This window comes from Pseudochaenichthys georgianus, chromosome 16 (genome assembly GCF_902827115.2).
Source record: "Pseudochaenichthys georgianus chromosome 16, fPseGeo1.2, whole genome shotgun sequence".
NCBI classification, from domain to species: Eukaryota; Metazoa; Chordata; class Actinopteri; order Perciformes; family Channichthyidae; genus Pseudochaenichthys; species Pseudochaenichthys georgianus.
This window is the reverse complement of record NC_047518.2, coordinates 45,891,675-45,915,326: the sequence shown is the minus strand read 5'-3', so window position 1 is coordinate 45,915,326 and position 23,652 is coordinate 45,891,675. Positions and strand designations below refer to the sequence as shown.

General features: G+C 47.0%; 1 protein-coding gene across 1 annotated transcript in view; it reads left to right on the top strand.

The window, feature by feature from the left end:
- Positions 1 to 23,652, top strand: part of LOC117460575 (killer cell lectin-like receptor subfamily B member 1B allele C) — a 461,418-nt gene that overhangs the window by 139,067 nt on the left and 298,699 nt on the right. The window lies entirely within an intron of this gene.

The following is a 23,652-nucleotide window of genomic DNA, read 5'->3' as shown; positions in this document are numbered from 1 at the left end:
CAAAATAAAGAAAGCAGTAGGTTTTTAATTTTGGCCGTTATAGATTTGGTCAAATAAACAGTGGAAGTGTGTCGTGTCTCATTAAACAGTAAAGTGTTGTAATATGATGAGGGGGGGGGGGGGGGGTCAGTTATCGTCAACAATCACAATGTTGACATCATTTACAAATAAATAAATAATTCATCAATTCAATTTTTTGAGGAGTTCATATTCAGGCTTTTATATCGATGCAGTTATTTTATAAAACTTAGGAGAAAGGGAGCTGCATGTCTCTTTTGGTGAGGAGGAGGAGGAGGAGGAGGAGGAGGAGGAGGAGGAGGAGGAGGAGGAGGAGGAGGAGGAGGAGGAGGAGGAGGAGGAAGGGACATAATGACATCACTATGTGAACAATCGCGCTTCTATTGGCTGGCGCTCCAACACATTGTACCTGATAGGTTAAGAGGCGGGACATCTCTAAGCGGTTGACCAATCACAACAGAGCCGGCCAGCTAACCAATCAGAGAAGACTGGGCTCTGGTTTCAGACAGAGGGTGAAAAGAGGTGCTGCAGCACAGGCAGTAGAGCTGTCTGAACATTAAAGCATGGATAATTTAATATCATCGTGTTTTCCTGCAAACGTATGATTTTATTAACTCAGAGAGAATCTCATTTGTTTTAATTAATTTAACAACTTTATCACAAAAACTCTGAGTTCGTTAAAGTTGCTTTATCTCTTAACATATATATATATATATATATATATATATATAGGTAGGTAGGTAGGTAGGTCGGTAGGTAGGTAGGTAGGTAGGTAGGTAGGTAGGTAGGTAGGTAGATGTACATAAGATAAATTAAGACACATTATCACAAAAAATCGGAGTTCATTAAGATGAACATCTTTAAATTCAGAAAATATTCATTGTTTCGAGTTTCCTCTCCCGAAACACGACCCCCTCTTCCTGGAACATCATTGTATGTGTTACACTCGTCCCGAGGGCCCCTTGCAGGCGGCAGACCCCCCCAGGCCTCTCTGGTGGTTGTGAACAGGCTCCGCAGCGTGTTCCCATGAGGAGAGACAGGTGGACAGCTGCGTGTGAAAAGGCCGCGCTGAAGAGCTTAATTGAGCTTCATCGGTCTAATTAACACGCGGAGGCAGAATAATCATGATTATGGTAATTATTCTATTGTCTAACACGTCTTCCGGACCTTTCCTGGTGGAACCACACCTGCAGCGTGTGGAAGGCCTGGACATAGAACACATGTATAAATCTGCAGCTATCAACATTATAGGAGAAATGTTAATTGTTTTTAATTTCTGTTGTTTCGTGTTAGGGAATAATCTGCTGAGGTTTTCAACCTTCGACCAGTTCATCCTGTTCTGCTCTCACCGTCTCCTCCCCGCGGCACAGGCCCGGGTTCTGCTGCTACCTCTCTGAAGGGGGGCCGCTGGGCGCGTTGCTGTTGCAGCTTATGACCGAGCACAAGCCGCCATGAGGTCGTTTACTGTTCAGAGACATCGAGAGGCCCTTCTGTCAGGAGGTTCCCTGGCGCACGGTCTTCCCTAGGACGAGAGCTCTAGTTGGAGTCAGGGTCCATCTTTGTTTCGTCTCACTGATAAAGAATGTTGATTATTAAACTCTGAACTAGTTAGAACCTGGAGCTGCAGGAGGGTTCTTCAGAGTTGATTGTGGCATCTCAACCGCGTGGTCAACTCGTGGCGCCGTGACTTGTCTTGATGTGAATTCTCCGGCCGAAGCTCCAAATAAACCGCCAGTGTTTTCCATCAGAGCTCCAGCTCTCCTCGTGTCTCTCTGAGTCCTGACTCCATCAGAGCTCCAGCTCTCCTCGTCTCTCTGAGTCCTGACTCCATCAGAGCTCCAGCTCTCCTCGTCTCTCTGAGTCCTGACTCCATCAGAGCTCCAGCTCTCCTCGTGTCTCTTTGAGTCCTGACTCCATCAGAGCTCCAGCTCTCCTCGTCTCTCTGAGTCCTGACTCCATCAGAGCTCCAGCTCTCCTCGTGTCTCTGAGTCCTGACTCCATCAGAGCTCCAGCTCTCCTCGTGTCTCTGAGTCCTGACTCCATCAGAGCTCCAGCTCTCCTCGTGTCTCTGAGTCCTGACTCCATCAGAGCTCCAGCTCTCCTCGTGTCTCTTTGAGTCCTGACTCCATCAGAGCTCCAGCTCTCCTCGAGTCTCTGAGTCCTGACTCCATCAGAGCTCCAGCTCTCCTCGTCTCTCTGAGTCCTGACTCCATCAGAGCTCCAGCTCTCCTCGTGTCTCTGAGTCCTGACTCCATCAGAGCTCCAGCTCTCCTCGTCTCTCTGAGTCCTGACTCCATCAGAGCTCCAGCTCTCCTCGTGTCTCTGAGTCCTGACTCCATCAGAGCTCCAGCTCTCCTCGTGTCTCTGAATCCTGACTCCATCAGAGCTCCAGCTCTCCTCGTGTCTCTTGAGTCCTGACTCCCTCAGAGCTCCAGCTCTCCTCGTGTCTCTGAGTCCTGACTCCATCAGAGCTCCAGCTCTCCTCGTGTCTCTGAGTCCTGACTCCATCAGAGCTCCAGCTCTCCTCGTGTCTCTGAGTCCTGACTCCATCAGAGCTCCAGCTCTCCTCGTGTCTCTGAGTCCTGACTCCATCAGAGCTCCAGCTCTCCTCGTGTCTCTGAGTCCTGACTCCATCAGAGCTCCAGCTCTCCTCGTGTCTCTTTGAGTCCTGACTCCATCAGAGCTCCAGCTCTCCTCGTGTCTCTCTGAGTCCTGACTCCATCAGAGCTCCAGCTCTCCTCGTGTCTCTGAGTCCTGACTCCATCAGAGCTCCAGCTCTCCTCGTGTCTCTTTGAGTCCTGACTCCATCAGAGCTCCAGCTCTCCTCGAGTCTCTGAGTCCTGACTCCATCAGAGCTCCAGCTCTCCTCGAGTCTCTGAGTCCTGACTCCATCAGAGCTCCAGCTCTCCTCGTGTCTCTGAGTCCTCGACTCCATCAGAGCTCCAGCTCTCCTTGAGTCTCTGAGTCCTGACTCCATCAGAGCTCCAGCTCTCCTCGTGTCTCTGAGTCCTGACTCCACCAGAGCTCCAGCTCTCCTCGTGTCTCTGAGTCCTGACTCCATCAGAGCTCCAGCTCTCCTCGAGTCTCTGAGTCCTGACTCCATCAGAGCTCCAGCTCTCCTCGTGTCTCTGAGTCCTGACTCCATCAGAGCTCCAGCTCTCCTCGAGTCTCTGAGTCCTGACTCCATCAGAGCTCCAGCTCTCCTCGTGTCTCTGAGTCCTGACTCCACCAGAGCTCCAGCTCTCCTCGTGTCTCTGAGTCCTGACTCCATCAGAGCTCCAGCTCTCCTCGTGTCTCTGAGTCCTGACTCCACCAGAGCTCCAGCTCTCCTCGTGTCTCTGAGTCCTGACTCCATCAGAGCTCCAGCTCTCCTCGTGTCTCTGAGTCCTGACTCCATCAGAGCTCCAGCTCTCCTCGTGTCTCTTTGAGTCCTGACTCCATCAGAGCTCCAGCTCTCCTCGTGTCTCTCTGAGTCCTGACTCCATCAGAGCTCCAGCTCTCCTCGTGTCTCTGAGTCCTGACTCCATCAGAGCTCCAGCTCTCCTCGTGTCTCTTTGAGTCCTGACTCCATCAGAGCTCCAGCTCTCCTCGTGTCTCTGAGTCCTGACTCCATCAGAGCTCCAGCTCTCCTCGAGTCTCTGAGTCCTGACTCCATCAGAGCTCCAGCTCTCCTCGTGTCTCTGAGTCCTGACTCCATCAGAGCTCCAGCTCTCCTCGAGTCTCTGAGTCCTGACTCCATCAGAGCTCCAGCTCTCCTCGTGTCTCTGAGTCCTGACTCCATCAGAGCTCCAGCTCTCCTCGTGTCTCTGAGTCCTGACTCCACCAGAGCTCCAGCTCTCCTCGTGTCTCTGAGTCCTGACTCCATCAGAGCTCCAGCTCTCCTCGTGTCTCTGAGTCCTGACTCCATCAGAGCTCCAGCTCTCCTCGAGTCTCTGAGTCCTGACTCCATCAGAGCTCCAGCTCTCCTCGTGTCTCTGAGTCCTGACTCCATCAGAGCTCCAGCTCTCCTCGAGTCTCTGAGTCCTGACTCCATCAGAGCTCCAGCTCTCCTCGTGTCTCTGAGTCCTGACTCCACCAGAGCTCCAGCTCTCCTCGTGTCTCTGAGTCCTGACTCCACCAGAGCTCCAGCTCTCCTCGTGTCTCTGAGTCCTGACTCCACCAGAGCTCCAGCTCTCCTCGTGTCTCTGAGTCCTGACTCCATCAGAGCTCCAGCTCTCCTCGTGTCTCTGAGTCCTGACTCCATCAGAGCTCCAGCTCTCCTCGTGTCTCTGAGTCCTGACTCCATCAGAGCTCCAGCTCTCCTCGTGTCTCTTTGAGTCCTGACTCCATCAGAGCTCCAGCTCTCCTCGTGTCTCTGAGTCCTGACTCCATCAGAGCTCCAGCTCTCCTCGTGTCTCTGAGTCCTGACTCCATCAGAGCTCCAGCTCTCCTCGTGTCTCTGAGTCCTGACTCCATCAGAGCTCCAGCTCTCCTCGAGTCTCTGAGTCCTGACTCCATCAGAGCTCCAGCTCTCCTCGAGTCTCTGAGTCCTGACTCCATCACAGCTCCAGCTCTCCTCGTGTCTCTGAGTCCTGACTCCATCAGAGCTCCAGCTCTCCTCGTGTCTCTTTGAGTCCTGACTCCATCAGAGCTCCAGCTCTCCTCGAGTCTCTGAGTCCTGACTCCATCAGAGCTCCAGCTCTCCTCGAGTCTCTGAGTCCTGACTCCATCAGAGCTCCAGCTCTCCTCGTGTCTCTGAGTCCTGACTCCATCAGAGCTCCAGCTCTCCTCGTGTCTCTTTGAGTCCTGACTCCATCAGAGCTCCAGCTCTCCTTGAGTCTCTGAGTCCTGACTCCATCAAAGCTCCAGCTCTCCTCGTGTCTCTGAGTCCTGACTCCATCAGAGCTCCAGCTCTCCTCGAGTCTCTGAGTCCTGACTCCATCAGAGCTCCAGCTCTCCTCGTGTCTCTGAGTCCTGACTCCACCAGAGCTCCAGCTCTCCTCGTGTCTCTGAGTCCTGACTCCATCAGAGCTCCAGCTCTCCTCGTGTCTCTGAGTCCTGACTCCATCAGAGCTCCAGCTCTCCTCGTGTCTCTGAGTCCTGACTCCATCAGAGCTCCAGCTCTCCTCGTGTCTCTGAGTCCTGACTCCATCAGAGCTCCAGCTCTCCTCGTGTCTCTGAGTCCTGACTCCATCAGAGCTCCAGCTCTCCTCGTGTCTCTTTGAGTCCTGACTCCATCAGAGCTCCAGCTCTCCTCGTGTCTCTTTGAGTCCTGACTCCATCAGAGCTCCAGCTCTCCTCGTGTCTCTGAGTCCTGACTCCATCAGAGCTCCAGCTCTCCTCGTGTCTCTGAGTCCTGACTCCATCAGAGCTCCAGCTCTCCTCGTGTCTCTGAGTCCTGACTCCATCAGAGCTCCAGCTCTCCTCGTGTCTCTGAGTCCTGACTCCATCAGAGCTCCAGCTCTCCTCGTGTCTCTGAGTCCTGACTCCATCAGAGCTCCAGCTCTCCTCGTGTCTCTTGAGTCCTGACTCCATCAGAGCTCCAGCTCTCCTCGTGTCTCTCTGAGTCCTGACTCCATCAGAGCTCCAGCTCTCCTCGTGTCTCTGAGTCCTGACTCCATCAGAGCTCCAGCTCTCCTCGTGTCTCTTTGAGTCCTGACTCCATCAGAGCTCCAGCTCTCCTCGAGTCTCTGAGTCCTGACTCCATCAGAGCTCCAGCTCTCCTCGAGTCTCTGAGTCCTGACTCCATCAAAGCTCCAGCTCTCCTCGTGTCTCTGAGTCCTGACTCCATCAGAGCTCCAGCTCTCCTCGAGTCTCTGAGTCCTGACTCCATCAGAGCTCCAGCTCTCCTCGTGTCTCTGAGTCCTGACTCCACCAGAGCTCCAGCTCTCCTCGTGTCTCTGAGTCCTGACTCCACCAGAGCTCCAGCTCTCCTCGTGTCTCTGAGTCCTGACTCCATCAGAGCTCCAGCTCTCCTCGTGTCTCTGAGTCCTGACTCCATCAGAGCTCCAGCTCTCCTCGAGTCTCTGAGTCCTGACTCCATCAGAGCTCCAGCTCTCCTCGTGTCTCTGAGTCCTGACTCCATCAGAGCTCCAGCTCTCCTCGTGTCTCTGAGTCCTGACTCCATCAGAGCTCCAGCTCTCCTCGTGTCTCTGAGTCCTGACTCCACCAGAGCTCCAGCTCTCCTCGTGTCTCTGAGTCCTGACTCCACCAGAGCTCCAGCTCTCCTCGTGTCTCTGAGTCCTGACTCCATCAGAGCTCCAGCTCTCCTCGTGTCTCTGAGTCCTGACTCCATCAGAGCTCCAGCTCTCCTCGTGTCTCTGAGTCCTGACTCCATCAGAGCTCCAGCTCTCCTCGTGTCTCTGAGTCCTGACTCCATCAGAGCTCCAGCTCTCCTCGTGTCTCTGAGTCCTGACTCCATCAGAGCTCCAGCTCTCCTCGTGTCTCTGAGTCCTGACTCCATCAGAGCTCCAGCTCTCCTCGTGTCTCTGAGTCCTGACTCCATCAGAGCTCCAGCTCTCCTCGTGTCTCTGAGTCCTGACTCCATCAGAGCTCCAGCTCTCCTCGTGTCTCTGAGTCCTGACTCCATCAGAGCTCCAGCTCTCCTCGAGTCTCTGAGTCCTGACTCCATCAGAGCTCCAGCTCTCCTCGTGTCTCTGAGTCCTGACTCCATCACAGCTCCAGCTCTCCTCGAGTCTCTGAGTCCTGACTCCATCAGAGCTCCAGCTCTCCTCGAGTCTCTGAGTCCTGACTCCATCACAGCTCCAGCTCTCCTCGTGTCTCTGAGTCCTGACTCCATCAGAGCTCCAGCTCTCCTCGTGTCTCTTTGAGTCCTGACTCCATCAGAGCTCCAGCTCTCCTCGAGTCTCTGAGTCCTGACTCCATCAGAGCTCCAGCTCTCCTCGAGTCTCTGAGTCCTGACTCCATCAGAGCTCCAGCTCTCCTCGTGTCTCTGAGTCCTGACTCCATCAGAGCTCCAGCTCTCCTCGTGTCTCTTTGAGTCCTGACTCCATCAGAGCTCCAGCTCTCCTCGTGTCTCTGAGTCCTGACTCCATCAAAGCTCCAGCTCTCCTCGTGTCTCTGAGTCCTGACTCCATCAGAGCTCCAGCTCTCCTCGAGTCTCTGAGTCCTGACTCCATCAGAGCTCCAGCTCTCCTCGTGTCTCTGAGTCCTGACTCCATCAGAGCTCCAGCTCTCCTCGTGTCTCTGAGTCCTGACTCCATCAGAGCTCCAGCTCTCCTCGTGTCTCTGAGTCCTGACTCCATCAGAGCTCCAGCTCTCCTCGTGTCTCTGAGTCCTGACTCCATCAGAGCTCCAGCTCTCCTCGTGTCTCTCTGAGTCCTGACTCCATCAGAGCTCCAGCTCTCCTCGTGTCTCTGAGTCCTGACTCCATCAGAGCTCCAGCTCTCCTCGTGTCTCTCTGAGTCCTGACTCCATCAGAGCTCCAGCTCTCCTCGTGTCTCTGAGTCCTGACTCCATCAGAGCTCCAGCTCTCCTCGTGTCTCTGAGTCCTGACTCCATCAGAGCTCCAGCTCTCCTCGTGTCTCTCTGAGTCCTGACTCCATCAGAGCTCCAGCTCTCCTCGTGTCTCTGAGTCCTGACTCCATCAGAGCTCCAGCTCTCCTCGTGTCTCTTTGAGTCCTGACTCCATCAGAGCTCCAGCTCTCCTCGTGTCTCTGAGTCCTGACTCCATCAGAGCTCCAGCTCTCCTCGTGTCTCTGAGTCCTGACTCCATCAGAGCTCCAGCTCTCCTCGTGTCTCTTGAGTCCTGACTCCATCAGAGCTCCAGCTCTCCTCGTGTCTCTCTGAGTCCTGACTCCATCAGAGCTCCAGCTCTCCTCGTGTCTCTGAGTCCTGACTCCATCAGAGCTCCAGCTCTCCTCGTGTCTCTTGAGTCCTGACTCCATCAGAGCTCCAGCTCTCCTCGTGTCTCTGAGTCCTGACTCCATCAGAGCTCCAGCTCTCCTCGTGTCTCTCTGAGTCCTGACTCCATTGAGGTCACATGGAGGTCACATGGAGGTCAGGAGTGGATTTACTCTTCTAGATATTGAGCTATCTTTATTTGAAATGGACTCCAGGTCTCTAACATATCATATATTTTGTCATATTTTACTTCCTAGTTGTGTCTTTTGTTGTGGTAAAAGATATAATAATTATGATCATGATTGTTATTGTGATTAATTGTCTTTATTATAATTGAAAAGGTCACAGATGTCACATTGTTAATAGATCAAAAGTACCATTTCCCCATGTACATGTACATGTCTTTAATTCTATCGAACCCTAACGGTACGCCCACGGCGCTTCAACGGAGACGCTCCCCCTTCACTGTGAACGGGGTGACGTCACGCTTTGCCTCCGTTGAGAAAAGTTCAACTGTTCAAGCGTCGACGGCAGCGTCAGCCAATCAAATCAAATGCCAGTACAAGCTCCAGCCAATCAAACCGCGTGCTTGTGTGTCGGGCGGGAGATGAATGTGATTGGTTGTTGGTCGCATGCCAGACGCGCCCACCGGCAAGCTTCAAGGCGACGCTGCCGTGTGGACGAACCGCAACCCTTAACGTCATCTTGTATGTATAGATATTTACACGACGACAATACATTTAGTTTTCTTTCTAACAATGGAGCCACAACAAAACCCAATCTCTCCAAGGACCAATACATGTTTCTGATTCTGATGACGATCCAATGTTTCAACTTGGACTTGCTTTAAGGACTTTCTCTGCTTCCAAGCACCTTTTGAAACATCGACGTTATTATAATCAAATCTGAGAAAAACGACAGAATTTACAAAAAACGTCTGAGTTCTGAGTAAAACGTCTGTTTCTCTTGAAAGAGTCCTGGCTTCTTCATCACTGCACCTGATTCCCCACGTTCCTTCAGTGGAGTAGACATTACGCTCTTGACCTTATCCCCTTCTTTATGCATTGGCCCTTGAGCAAGGCATGGCATGGGAAGGGTGCCCCGGGGCCCCTTCCTGCAGCTTGTCTGTGATTGTTCCCGCTGACACGGAGGGGAACATAAAGGGGTAATGGGCTCCCAGGGGGACCCTCAGCGGAGGAAGCACCCGGGGGACCTGACCCTCTGACAGGACGTCCGAGCATAATTCAATTCGCTTTAGTTTGCAGAAGAAATGCATGTTTTCACCACTTTATGTTGTGATTATTGTGATTTATGATCCTGACTCAAAATAATCAACACAACGTCTTTATTATTAGTCTTATAGGTGTCGTTGGGGCCTTTATGGATGATTTAGAGAGTTCAAAGGGCACGTATGGGCCACCAGCGCTCACCAAGGAGATGCCTAAGGCCCATCAATAGTCTTTTTTAACTAAGGTTCGTGTCGAATGTAAAAAAAGGAACAATTACTTTCCATTAAACATCTTAGCATTTGTTGAAATAGGACCATCACTTCATAACATGTGATATCCAGTGCCGGACGAGGTAGATATACGTAGTTATTCCAAAGTGTGTACAAATACTCTGTTTTAATATCGTACTTAAGTAAAGTCGTTTTTAGTTACTCTCCATCCCGATGTTATACATTCTTGTTTCGTAGCAGTACATGTGGCTGAATGAGCACTCAGGTGTGAATACAAAACTTATGGAAACTATAAAAATATAGATGTCGTGTTTAAGCTGCACATTTAGAAGCTCAGAAAACAGAAGCGATGTTGCGTGGAGAAAAACATTTACTTGGTTTTACTTCTTTGTCTGTTTTATCTTTTTTGCAACATGCAGCGAAACTCCAAAGTCCCTTTTTGTTGTTGTTGTTTTTCATCTTATTTCTTCGTACGTCTTCAGCACGTTGTATTAAATGAATCACTTGCACTGAGAGGTTGTGACTGATGCCAGCGAACAGGGTTTGATGGAGCAGGGTGTCGAGGTGGGGGTGCGACTGAATGCAGGAAGTTGTTCAGCTGGAGAGTTTATCAGACACTTGACTGAGGGGAGTGCTCGGGAGTGCTTCAACTTGAATTTCTTCCATGGAAAATGGCTCGTTGTGTGAAAGCCAAATCGACAAAAGTAGTTCAGAGCCTCCAATGTTCTTTCATTGCTGCCTCAACACTTCCTGCGTGTGAAAGCTCTGCTCGTGATGTCCACCGGGACCTCCTAAGCACAACGGAAGACTTGTTGAACACCACGTATTGTCCAGAATATATACAGGGATGCTGGGGACAAAATCATACAGGGTTTTAAACGTATTCTGCCGTAGGAAAAAAAACATGCGAAAGAAAAGTAAACCGAGAAAATAGTCAGATTTGAGGCAAAAGTCGGGAATTGAGAAAAATGTAAAAATTCTGGAACAAAAATTAGAATTAAGAAAAAAGTCTGAATTATTACATAAGAATTAAGAAAAATATCAAAATTCGGAAAAAATATTAAAAAATTCGGGAAAAAGTCAGAATTAAGAAAGAAGTCAGAATTCTGAGAAAAATAAAACAATTCTGAAAATATTTAAAATTATGAAAACAATCAGAATAGAAAAAAAAGTCAGAATTTGGATAAATATTCAAAAATTTGAAAAAAGTCCGAATTAAGAAAAAAGTCCGAATTAAGAAAAATATATAAATTCGGAAACATTTTTAAAAAATTCGGGAAAAAGTCAGAATTAAGAAAGAAGTCAGAATAATGAAAACAATTCTAAAAATATTAAAAAAATTCTGACTTTTCTCTGAATACTGAAAAAATATTCTGAATTAAGAAAAAAGTCAGAATTATGATATAAAAGTCAGACTTGAGAAAAAAAGTCAGAATTTACGAAAAAATATTCGGAATTGAGACAGAAGTCAGAATTCTGAGAAATAAAGTCACAATTATAAAAATATATATTTTTACATTTGTCCCTAATCCTCTTCCGTACTCACGTTGTGGGTTCACACACATTACTGTTATACATCTAGAAGTTTTTCTCCTGTCTTTCTCTACTTATTTTTCTTCATAAGGTTTTAAATTATTAATCACGTAATTTTTTGCCTATATCTTTTTCTGATATTGTTATGTAGATGTTTGTCTTTTTATGCCTCTTACCCAACATTTGTATTTAATTTCCGTCGTCCATTGAGTGGCAAAGAGCTCCCAACTTAGCAAACCGTTGCATTTTTTGTACCTTGATTTTTTTATTTTTGAAGTCAGAAAGGTCTTCTTTTTTTTAATATGTTGCCCTCCCAACAAAAGTGATTCTCATACAAGGAAACCTACTCGTCGAGAGGCCCCGCCACAGATTTGGAAATTGGTCCGTGCGCAAAGCATTGTGGGGATTTTAAGACCGTGGAGTCGACACATGTGCAGCCTCGACATTTCACGCTGCGAAGTACACCGGGCTCGGTAGATTTCCAAGTATGCTGGAGATTGGAACAGTACTTCGGCGGCACTCGGTGACGTAGCATCCTTGAAATAGTGGCTCTGGAGCATCCTTCCTTGACATTGAGAAACACCCTACGTGTGTTCTTCCATTGTCTTCCTTTATAATCAGCTCAGCTCATGATTAAGGTCTGTATTGAAGTCATTTCCTCCAGGGTCATTGTATCATGGATGTGCCTGGCTGTAATTCACACTTCTCTTTATGATCCTCAAACTGCCCACTGGGCAGTGCCTGAGATGACCAAGCAGACCACAACCTTAAGACCCTCACATGGAACAGAAAAAAGCTTTTACCAATTAGGAAGATCTGAAGAACTCACATTGTTCCCCGCGCTGAGGACCTTTGTGACGGCGGAGGATCATCGAGGGGCCGAACGGGAAGATCTTTAATACCAAGTTTCCTGTTTCAGAACTAACAAGGTAGAAGTACTCAGATCTTGTACTTGAGTAAAAGTAGAAGTACTTAGATATTGTAGTAAAAGTAGAAGTACTCAGATCTTGTTCTTGAGTAAAAGTAAAAGTAGAAGTACTCAGATCTTGTACTTGAGTAAAGTAGAAGTACTCAGATATTGTACTTGAGTAAAAGTAGAAGTACTCAGATCTTGTGTAGGAATACTCTGTTTCAGTAAAAGTCCTGCATTCAAAATGTTCCTCAAGTGAAAGTAGAAAGTATTCTCATCTAAATATAGTGAAAGACAGTAAAAGTAGTCGTTGTGCAGATTGGTCCATTTCAGAATAATATATATGATATGTTTTATAATGATTGATCATGAAAGTGTTCTCAAAGCTGGTGAAGGTGCAGCTAGTCTGAATGGCTTTGTAGACTGCAGGGTAGCTGGTGGATTTACTCCAGGTGGAACTAAAGTTGATTAGATTTCACATCATTCATCCACATCTGTAAAGTAACTAAAGGTATTAAATACATGTAGTGGAGTAGAAGTACAAAGTAGCATAACATGGAATTACTCAAGTAAAATACAAGTACCTCTAAATTGTGCTTAAGTACTTGAGTAAATGTACTCAGTTACTTCCCACCTCTGCGTTTAGGGGCCGAACGGGGGCAGCTTTTTAATCCCGGGTCCCCTGGCTCTGCACTAACGAGGCCTCCCACCGGACCCATTACAAGAGGAAAAACCAACAAAGGCAGTTATTACACACTCCTTGTGAAAGACTCCGGGGGTCTTTGGACACCACCAGGACAAAAGAGCACTGACCGCCCCCCTGCAAACACCCCGAATCCCCCCACCAGAGACCATCCACTTCCACCGGCGTGACTCAGAGATTTGGGGGGAGGTCGGAGAGGTCGGGGGCTTCATGGCCTGCTAATTGAAAGAGTCCATTGAGGGTGAATGTGGCCCAGCAGGGGGGCCGAGGCAGAGCTGAGACCGGAGGGGAGACGCTAGGAAGTCATGCTAAGCTAACGGGGAAAACACAGAAGATAATAATAATATAACAATAATAATACATTTCATTTAAATAGCACTCATCTCAAGGTGCTTCACAATGTGAGGAGGAATTTAAAATAAGACAATGTTTTGTAAAGAAAAGCAGATGTTCATATTTAAAAACAGCACAATATACTCCTTATGTGTGTACAAGTTTATTCTCTTTCTTTTTGGTGAAAACTTGACAGAATTGCCGGATTAGGGTTTTAAACATGTCTATATTCAACCTAGTCTCAAAGCATTTCGTGTTATAGTCACGAAATTAATTAATCTATTGCATTTTTTTCGTGTCACACAGAACGATAAAAGCAATGTATTTCTATTGGTAGGATGTTTCGTGCCTGCGTCTCTTTGTCCGGTCGGGTTTTGGAAGAGTTGTGGTTCATAAAAACATTTTCGTTACTCAATATCTAACCCTAACCCTTTTATTTTAAATAGTATAATGTCGGAGTTTTTTAGCCGTCCGCGAGACAAGGAAATGGCTCAGAGCCTCAGAATACTGACGCCTGTATTTTAAAATCTTTTTTTCCTTCTAATTTGTTATTATTTGGTGCAGGCACGAAACATACTAATAGAAATACATTGCTTCTAAAATCGTTCTGTGTCAGAATACTGAAATCTGTATTTTTTTTAAATCTCCTTTTCCTTCTAAATTATTATTATTTACATTGCTTTTCAAATCGTTCCGTATGACACGAATGGGGAAATGGTGTTGGTGAACACGAATCAATAGTTTCATTTCGTGACTATTACACGAAATGCCGTGAGACTGTGTTGCTACATTTTGAATTTAGATGTTGAAATGTTTTGTACGGCTGCAGTTTTAAACACGAGGTTTACGTGTTTGAGTTGTCGCTCCAAATACCACGAAGAGAAATAATATTTGTTGTCTGTTGGGAAGTGTGGACTTGTATCTGGAGAGGTGCATTAGGCTATTCTCTTTATAACATGCATATCTCTATTCTTATGTGTGTGTTCAACAAAAACAGAATTTTCTTTGGGGGTGAACAAAGGGTCATCTTAGGTATGTTGTAGACGTCATGATTCGCACAGCCCCACCTAGTGTCAGCAGAAAGTATTAAAAATAATGATTACAAAAAAATGCAAAAATTAAATTAAAAAATATATTACATATATTTTAAGATCATGTTTAATCATCTGATTCGTCTGTACATTGCTGTTTTAGTATGTGTTCTTCTAATTAGTGTCTACAGTGTGCCTATTTAGCTGTTTAGAGCCATGTGGGACAAACCCTGATCCTGCCCCTCCCTCTGACTGTCTAAGTGAACGGTGACTGTAAAAACTACACTGCGCATGCTCAGAGTATTTTCCTATTTAATGTGTGTGGCAACAAATAATGACCATAGGGGCAAAGTGCTGCCATCCCCACCATACGTCATCTCACATAACTCAGAGCTGATTGGCTGTAAGTACTTGTGCCGCGAAAAGTGTGGTGTGTGAAGAGGAGGAGAGAGAGCTGCAGTGAGGCGTCCTAAAACCAGGAAGTAAGCTGCGCATGGCTTCCCTCCACAAAAAAGCAACGAGATTTCTCCATAGGATTTTAGAAAATAGCTCCAAATAAGATCTGTGGGAAACGTAGCTGTTAGATAAATGCACGTTTTGTTCAGCCGGATAATATCCACATGTCAACCCTACTTTTACAATATTCAAATCATAAATCTATTGATTAGATTTATGATAGACTTTTGAAACTACAAGAAGATAAGGAGGACTTTTACAAAAAAGTAATAGAGATGTTTGTCCAGAAGGATAGGCAAATGGACTTAATCTTCAAGTCAAGGTAAGACTGCAATTGTATTGAAAATGGGATCTTACTAAGAGAGAACAATTCAATGTTTAAATGATAAAATTACATGTTTTGGGTATCCTTCTGTTGAACTGTCTGTTTAAAATTAATCGAAGCATCAGACAAAAAAAGCTTTTGAAAATAATATTATATTTTGATTTAGGTCAAAATATAATATGTGTAAACCTGAAGAGTCAGGTGCCTCAGCAGCCATGAACCTCACTGCAGAAGCTTATAGACATCTACGTTGTTTGTGCCCCACCACTTTTGTACATATAGAAACGCCACTGGGTAACACTGATGTCATTACGGTGGTGCCAATGAAGATATTTCACTATGAGAGAGAGATGATCTCCTCACACACATTTAGAAATGCTGCTTATCCAACACTCAGAAACTGAACACGCTGAGGAGGAGTCTGAGAAGCGGCCTCGGGCTTCTTCTCAGTTCGAGCCACAGAAGACTTTCATTTACGGAAGATAAATCTCTCGATAGCCCGCATGGCCTCCGGTCACAATCAAACTAAGTCCCGTAAAACGAGTTTTATTTTGTTCTACCGGCACTGCTTAGGCGTAAATTAATGAATGAAATGCATTGATACGGCGAGAGGCGGTTCATCTCGCCTGATTAGTGAAATAATTTGCTTGTTTTTAACACTTTTATTGGACCACGATGCTCAGAATAACGCTTTTAAACATCGGCGGTTCTTCGCCAATATTTCTGAGGGCGAGTTATTTTATGAGAGGGGCATCACATGCGGGACTAACAGAAAAAGACAGTGGTAAAGATTTTAAGATGTTTAGGTTTGTATTTACTCTCAAAACAAACGGTGATATCTCGTTTCAGAGCGGGCATGATGAACGCCAAACACTGAATACTGGAGCAGGAAGGATGGTTTAGAAATATCATCTGAGAGGAGGAATATGTTGGCATTCACATCGCCCCGTACATGACTTGTCGCGGTTTCGTTGTCACTTGAACTTAATAGCGTCCAAATAATCACCTGATCCGCACGTCACACATAATTCCTAGGAGGACACTTTAAGGCAGGGGTGTCAAACTCAAGGCCCGGGGGCCAAATCCGGCCCGCGACTTCATTTTCTGTGGCCCCATAAGAGCTTGCAAAAAATATTATATGTTTATTATAGGGTTACATGCTACTTTCTCAGAATTTGTCTTTTTTTTCAATAATGCCTTTTTTCCTAGAATTCGACTTTTTCTCAGATTTAGATTTTTTTTTTCTCAAAATATTACTTTTTTTTTTCTTCAGAATTTGGCTTTTCTTTTTAAATCATTTTGTGACATTCTCACTGAAGAGACTTGTAATTATTTGCCCCAGACTTCTACTTTCAGACGTAGTAAATTATGAAGTTATTACCCTATCCGATAATAATCCAATGCAGAATCAATAATGTAATATAATACATTATTTTATATATATTAAATATTTGTATATGTATTTTGATATAGGCTTTAAAGTTACAACCGGCCCTTTGAGTGCAACCATAATGCGAATGTGGCCCGTGATGAAATTGAGTTTGACACCCCTGCTTTAAGGAGAAGACAGCAGATCTGCAGATCGCACCGCCAGTTAAACCTCACTGCGTTGTATGTCTCCTTATCAGGTGATTCTTCTTGACTCCAGGACACCTAACGCAAGCAAATAAGGCTTTGCAAGATGAAGGGGGTTGAAACGGTGGGAAATGATCCAGCCTTCTGAGCTGAGAGGGCATCAGCCCCTTCCTAAACTCCACGTGCACTTCGCTCGGCGTCAGCCAATCAGCTTGCGACTCCATCTCTGCGAGCCAGGTGCACCCCAGGTTGCTATCCTGGCTCCTACATGATGGAACGAGCCCCCATCGGGACGTCTGAACCTCTGCATACGATCCGTGGCAAACTGAAAACACTTCTGCTTCCATCGTACGGAAACTCTTTACATAACTTTAAAGAGTTAGCGTAGGCCTTGCCACTAATTCCCTCTTGACTCCACTTACAACAATAACGCAAACAAATAAGACGTTGCAGCTCGGCAAAAGAAACCAAGGGGGTTGAAACCGTGTGAAATTACCCAGAATCCTCAGCTCTTCGAGGTGGTGGAGGAGATCTATCGATCACCGCCGAATCCAGATCTGGACTGCAGACATGCCATGAAATTATGAATTCATTCAAGACTCAAGAGCGTCGTATGCACTCGTTAAGCTCTTTGAGAAGCGCCCGGAGGGGACGGAGGGGGGGAGACACCCAATCCCATCTCTGCACATTTCCTCATTGTCATCAGCGTATACAGAAAAGACGATACTGATGAAAGAGCTGGGCGAAAAGAAATCCAACACAATCGAAGGAGAACGAGGGGCATGCGTTAATTAACGAGCCACTAATCTCCGGCAAATTAATAACCGGGTCATGGACGTGAGGGGGGAGACGAGGAATGTAGCACGATGTCTCTGGGTGCACCGATGGGAATGTCGTCCCTGTCTTCTCCCCATAACCCCTCCTAACCTCTCCCTTTCTCCCCGCGCTCCCATCACAAGCCCCTTTGTGGCGCTCCCAAGAAAACCTTCATCGGATGCCAATTTGCATAAAGGCAACAAGCAACGACACTTTCTCTCCCCCCCCTGTGGGAGAGGACGGCGGCGGGTCCTCCCCTAGCAATGGCAGTGCAATTCTTCTTGTTTTAGGACACACACACACACACACACACACACACACACACACACTGGAGCATACGAGCAGGACGACATGACGATGAATGTGCTTGTTTTACGGTTCCCTCGGTGCTCGTACTGTACGTTTGTGTACAGCACTTAGACGCATTCATTGCTCATGCACTCGTAAATGCCACACACACACACACACACACGCACAGAAAGCCCTCACACGGCTCCCTTTTGAGCGTAATTAAAACAGGAGGTGCTCACACAATGCGCTTTTGTCTTAGCTCATGGCGAGGGGAGGCGGCTCGCTGCATATCAATCAGGAGGCTCCGTTGTGAAAGCCAATCAGGCGTGTTGAACAGATGACACAGTGGGACAAATATGGCACTACTTTCTCGCCGCTCTCCCACGGTGGCGCACGGATACGGGCGGTGACACTGGCTGCGATTTCCGGCTATGGCACGCTGCCATGCGGTCGGAAATTAGCAGCAGGAGCGCGCTCGGATGAATTAGCGCCGGGAACAATGGAGAGGCGGCGAAGAAGAAGAAGAAGAAGAAGAAGAAGAAGAAGAAGAAGAAGAAGAAGAAGAAGAAGAAGAAGAAGAAGAAGAAGAAATCACGACAATAGGTGGCGATGTTGTGTCGAGGCTTCTTTTATTTGTTCCCCATAATCCTCATATTGTGCAATCAGAAAGGTGTGTCTCTCGCCCTCACACGTCACCTGGACTTCCACGCTGAATGAAAACATCACACACACTTTGAGCGCACAGTATTTCCATGACAACAGAAACCGTTAGCCCAGATTTAGCGTCAGATGTTTCGCTCCAAACTGGAACACATCTGTTTGGTTATGAATAGCGACGGCAGTGTTTGGCAAGCGGCGGCTGCCCTCGCCCTCTCCCTTTCACCGCTCCGTTAAAGGGGAACCATTCAGGTGTTATGAATCAGCGCCTGACAGGCGGTGCGGAGGGAGAGCTCCAGCACCCTGCCAACGCGCACCCTCCGGGGCCACCCAGCTTGCTTTGCGTGGACCTCTTTGTTGTTCCTGCTTCCCCTTTTCTCCGGGGTTTCTTTTCCGTGTCTGGTTGCGAGGTTTGTTCCCCATTTCCTTCACGTCCTGGGCGCCAATTGAATTTGTCTTATTCGGTTAATCTCTGCTCTTTCGTGGCCTTTCTTTGCCCCCACCATCCTTTCCTCTTTGCCAACTCACCCTCTGTCTCCCTTTCTCTACTCACCCTCTGTCTCCCTTTCTCTACTCAGCCTCTGTCTCCCTTTCTCTACTCCCCCCCCCTCCCCCTACCCATCTCCCTCTCTGCCATTTCCCCGGAAGGAGGCACTTTGCAGCTCCTGTCTTCCAATCTCCGCTGTTGGCACTCAGTTCTGACGAGGCGCAGTGTGTGTGGAGGGGTGTGTGTGTGTGTGTGTGTGTGTGTGTGTGTGTGCGTGTGTGTGTGTGTGTGTGTGTGTGTGTGTGTGTGTGTGTGTGTGTGTGTGTGTGTGTGTGTGTGTGTGTGTGTGTGTGTGTGTGTGTGTGTGTGTGTGTGTGTGTGTGTGTGTGTGTGTGTGTGTGTGTGTGTGTGTGTGTGTGTGTGTGTGTGTGTGTGTGTGTGTGTGTGTGTGTGTGTGTGTGTGTGTGTGTGTGTGTGTGTGTGTGTGTGTGTGTGTGTGTGTGTGTGTGTGTGAGCAAACCGGTGCCCACGCTTGCCCACGGCGCCACAAAGGAGCCTTTCTTCGCCCATCAATGGCCTCCATTAACGCCGGGCCCTCTGGAGGATGTCAGGCTTCCCAAGGTGGCAAACAGAGGCGGCCATTAGAGGCAGGAAGCTGCAGGGGCATCATGGGAGATCTGCCAGGGAGGAGGAGGGGGGGCAAGGAGGGCATGAGGAGGGCATGAGGCGGCGTGTTGTGTTCTGAACTGTGCGTATACAGAAACACACTCCCGAAAGGACACATTTATGTATTCTCTCGCACACACAGGATGATGCATGCATTCACGTGTGTGTGTGTGTGTGTGTGTGTGTGTGTGTGTGTGTGTGTGTGTGTGTGTGTGTGTGTGTGTGTGTGTGTGTGTGTGTGTGTGTGTGTGTGTGTGTGTGTGTGGTGTGTGTTTTATTAAATCTGTTTTTCTTTTATTTCTTAATGGTATTTTAAATGTACACACGAAATTATTATTTGTTCAATTTAACTCGTGTACACTGAACAAAAATATAAACGCAACACTTTTGTTTTTGCTCCCATTTTTCACGAGATGAACTCAAAGATCTAAAACATTTTCTATAAACACAAAATAACCATTTCTCTCAAATATTGTTCACAAATCTGAAAGAATGTGTGATAGTGAGCACTTCTCCTTTGCCGAGATAATCCATCCCACCTCACAGGCGTGGCATATCAAGATGCTGATTAGACAGCGTGATTATTGCACAGGTGTGCCTTAGGCTGGCCATAATAAAAGGCCACTCTGAAACGTGCAGTTTTGCTTTTTTGGGGGGGTCTGGGGGGTCTGGGAGGGTCCGAAAACCAGTCCGTATCTGATGTGAGGGTTAGGGGTAGGGGTAGGGTAATGTTGTGAATCGAGTGGCCCATGGTGGTGGTGGGGGTATGGGCAGGCGTATGTTATGGACGACGAACACAGGCCACTTTGATATTTGATCCAAAGTTCTCTTAAGGCCCTGACACACCTACCCGATTTTGGGAGTCAGAGGCAGTCGGAGGCAGTCGGAGGCAGTCGGGCATTCGCGGCGCCCTACTCAGGTTGAATCGGCCAAAGAAATCACTCTGATTGGCTGTTGCCTCTTTTGAATGACGAATACACACTTCCGCTGCCTGCTGGTAAGGACAGTTATTGCCACTCGTCGACTGAAGTCTTTGCGGTGTGTTCGTAGGCAGGCGGCGTAGGCAGGCGGCGTAGCGGACGTAAAAGTCGGGACGCCTTCAGTATGCGTTATTTGGTCTCAGGTTGGTGTGTAGCGGCCTTCAGAGGGTTTTATATTTTTCTTTATTCTTACATTTTTTTTTTTAAAGATACATATATTTCTTTTTAAGAAACAGGATAGGCAAATTGCTGCAGCAGAATAAAGAAGGATCCTACATTTTAGGAACATGCGATGGAAGCACAGGGAAATCAGAACCTGACAAAGCCTGAAAGATACGAACACACACACTGAAAGATACGAACACACACACTGCAATGCTTGCTCGTTTTGGAGGTTGCAGCTTGAGGGCAGTCTCTTTCACTTCCTGAGCGATCGGCTCTGAGACGAAGATGTGAAAGGAGGCAGGTCGGCCTTCTCAAGACCTTCTGAGAAGACGGATAAAGGGAGGGGGGCGTGCTGAGAGAGCAGGTGGGAGTGTGTGCAGATCAGAGGGGTGTGTGTGCAGATCAGAGGAGTGTGTGTGCAGATCAGAGGAGTGTGTGACGGTCAGCATCCACTGATCTAATGACGGGCCGACTTCAGAGCGGCGCTGGCTCCCTTTGCTCAGCGCCAATTAACTCCAAGGGTGGGGACAGTTGATGGACAAGTCTATTATTAGCCTGTGAGGAGTGCCGCAGCGCCTCAAAGAAATCGAAGAAAGAAAAGTCTTGAAGGAAGTGGCAAATGCAAAGTGAATGCGCGTGATATGCTTCATTGGCCCAATTGTGGCCGTAGTGCTTTCTTCTCCCGACGTCACGTCTTCTCATGAGCAGAGAATACAAGGAACTCTGTAAATGATGTTATATGTGGCTCTGCTATTAAACCACTCTGGGAAACAAAAAAGGGAAATGACAGGCCTTCATTCAAAGACACAATATCAAAGGTACTTTAAAATGCCTAAATCCTTCCAGCTGAGCGGAGCGCCCCCCCGTCCATCGCACCAATCATTGTCTTCAAGCGGGAGGCCGTCGCTCTCTGATTGGACTCCATTTCAAACACATTTCTCAATGGAGTTGGGCAGAGCAAGTCCTAAAACTTGGAAGAAACTTAGAATTGTACCACTTTGGCCTTGTGAACGTATTTGTATACATGTTTGTAGTTAGAAGCTTGAAATAAGTTTGTTTTGTTGGTCGTAAAACACGTCAGTAAAAAAAATGGTGGTTGCTAACCAGTGTCTCAATGAGACGACTAAATGTCATCACGCCCAACATTAGCCGCCTTTAGCTTAGCGGTGGTGACGGGAAGTCATGTGACCGTGCTGTAGTTCCTTTATAGCCCAACATTAGCCTCCTTTAGCTTAGCGGTGGTGACGGGAAGTCATGTGACCGTGCTGTAGTTCCTTTATAGCCCAACATTAGCCTCCTTTAGCTTAGCGGTGGTGACGTGAAGTCATGTGACCGTGCTGTAGTTCATTTATATCCCAACGTTAGCCACCTTTAGCTTAGCGGTGGTGACGTGAAGTCATGTGACCATGCTGTAGTTCCTTTATAGCCCAACATTAGCCACCTTTAGCTTAGCGGTGGTGATGTGAAGTCATGTGACCGTGCTGTAGTTCCTTTATAGCCCAACATTAGCCTCCTTTAGCTTAGCGGTGGTGACGTGAAGTCATGTGACCGTGCTGTAGTTCCTTTATAGCCCAACATTAGCCACCTTTAGCTTAGCGGTGGTGACGTGAAGTCATGTGACCATGCTGTAGTTCCTTTATAGCCCAACATTAGCCGCCTTTAGCTTAGCGGTGGTGACGGGAAGTCATGTGACCGTGCTGTAGTTCCTTTATAGCCCAACATTAGCCTCCTTCAGCTTAGCGGTGGTGACATGAAGTCATGTGTCCGTGCTGTAGTTCCTTTATAGCCGAACATTAGCCGCCTTTAGCTTAGCGGTGGTGACGTGAAGTCATGTGTCCGTGCTGTAGTTCCTTTAAGCCCCTGTCACACTGTCCCGAAATTGACACCAGATGGACGCGAATATGGAATTGTGAATTTCGCACGAAGATGGCCCCGAACTTGGTCAACAGCCAAGCAACAGCCAAAGGAAGTACGATGCCTACAGAAGGCCACACGATGGCACATGATGACACTGATGATTTAGAATGTATTGAAACTCCAGACTCAACGTAAGAACTTGTGCCTCTTCGGGGGGTGCTAACATTTAAACGTAAACTTTATTCTTTACTTTCTCCGTCTTTACCATGGATGTATAATAAGAACTGGATACAGCGTGGGAGGCGGGTAAAAATAACAATAGCCTATTTCTCTTTGAAATGTGAGTAAAAGGATAGTAACTGTGACTATTCATGTTAAGTACCCCACAAGTAACAACAACGTATAATACTTGAAGGAAAGGTGTAAAATGTTTCCATAAATACTAATATCACACACTACAACACCCCTTTTTGTTAAATACCAACCATATGTATGCCGCTAAAACTGTGTAATATACCAGGCTGCTAAATCCTCCAAACTGTTACAGTCAGAACACGGAACATGAACGTGCCGGGCAGCGAGGTCCCGTGGGTTAGATGCGCGTTCATAATGCAGAGGGAAATAACTCTCAGAATAACGTTATTAGCACATTTTACAACTTGAGGAACGAATGTTTTTAATAAGGGCTATACAAGTGTTCATACTGTGTAGTTTAAAAAAAAATATCCAACGAGTTACAGACGTCTCTTTCCCCATGTAAGTCAATGGGAAAACTCTTTAAAGTAGAGACACTACATACTGATATACACCTGAACATCAGCAGGAGAGGACTCTTTAAAGTAAAGACACTACATACTGATATACACCTGAACATCAGCAGGAGAGGACTCTTTAAAGTAGAGACACTACATACTGATATGCACCTGAACATCAGCAGGAGAGGACTCTTTAAAGTAGAGACACTACATACTGATATACACCTGAACACCAGCAGGAGAGGACTCTTTAAAGTAGAGACACTACATACTGATATGCACCTGAACATCAGCAGGAGAGGACTCTTTAAAGTAGAGACACTACATACTGATATACACCTGAACATCAGCAGGAGAGGACTCTTTAAAGTAGAGACACTACATACTGATATACACCTGAACACCAGCAGGAGAGGACTCTTTAAAGTAGAGACACTACATACTGATATACACCTGAACACCAGCAGGAGAGGACTCTTTAAAGTAGAGACACTACATTGTGATATACACCTGAACATCAGCAGGAGAGGACTCTTTAAAGTAGAGACACTACACACTGATATACACCTGAACATCAGCAGGAGAGGACTCTTTAAAGTAGAGACACTACATACTGATATACACCTGAACATCAGCAGGAGAGGACTCTTTAAAGTAGAGACACTACATGCTGATATACACCTGAACATCAGCAGGAGAGGACTCTTTAAAGTAGAGACACTACATACTGATATACACCTGAACATCAGCAGGAGAGGACTCTTTAAAGTAGAGACACTACATTGTGATATAC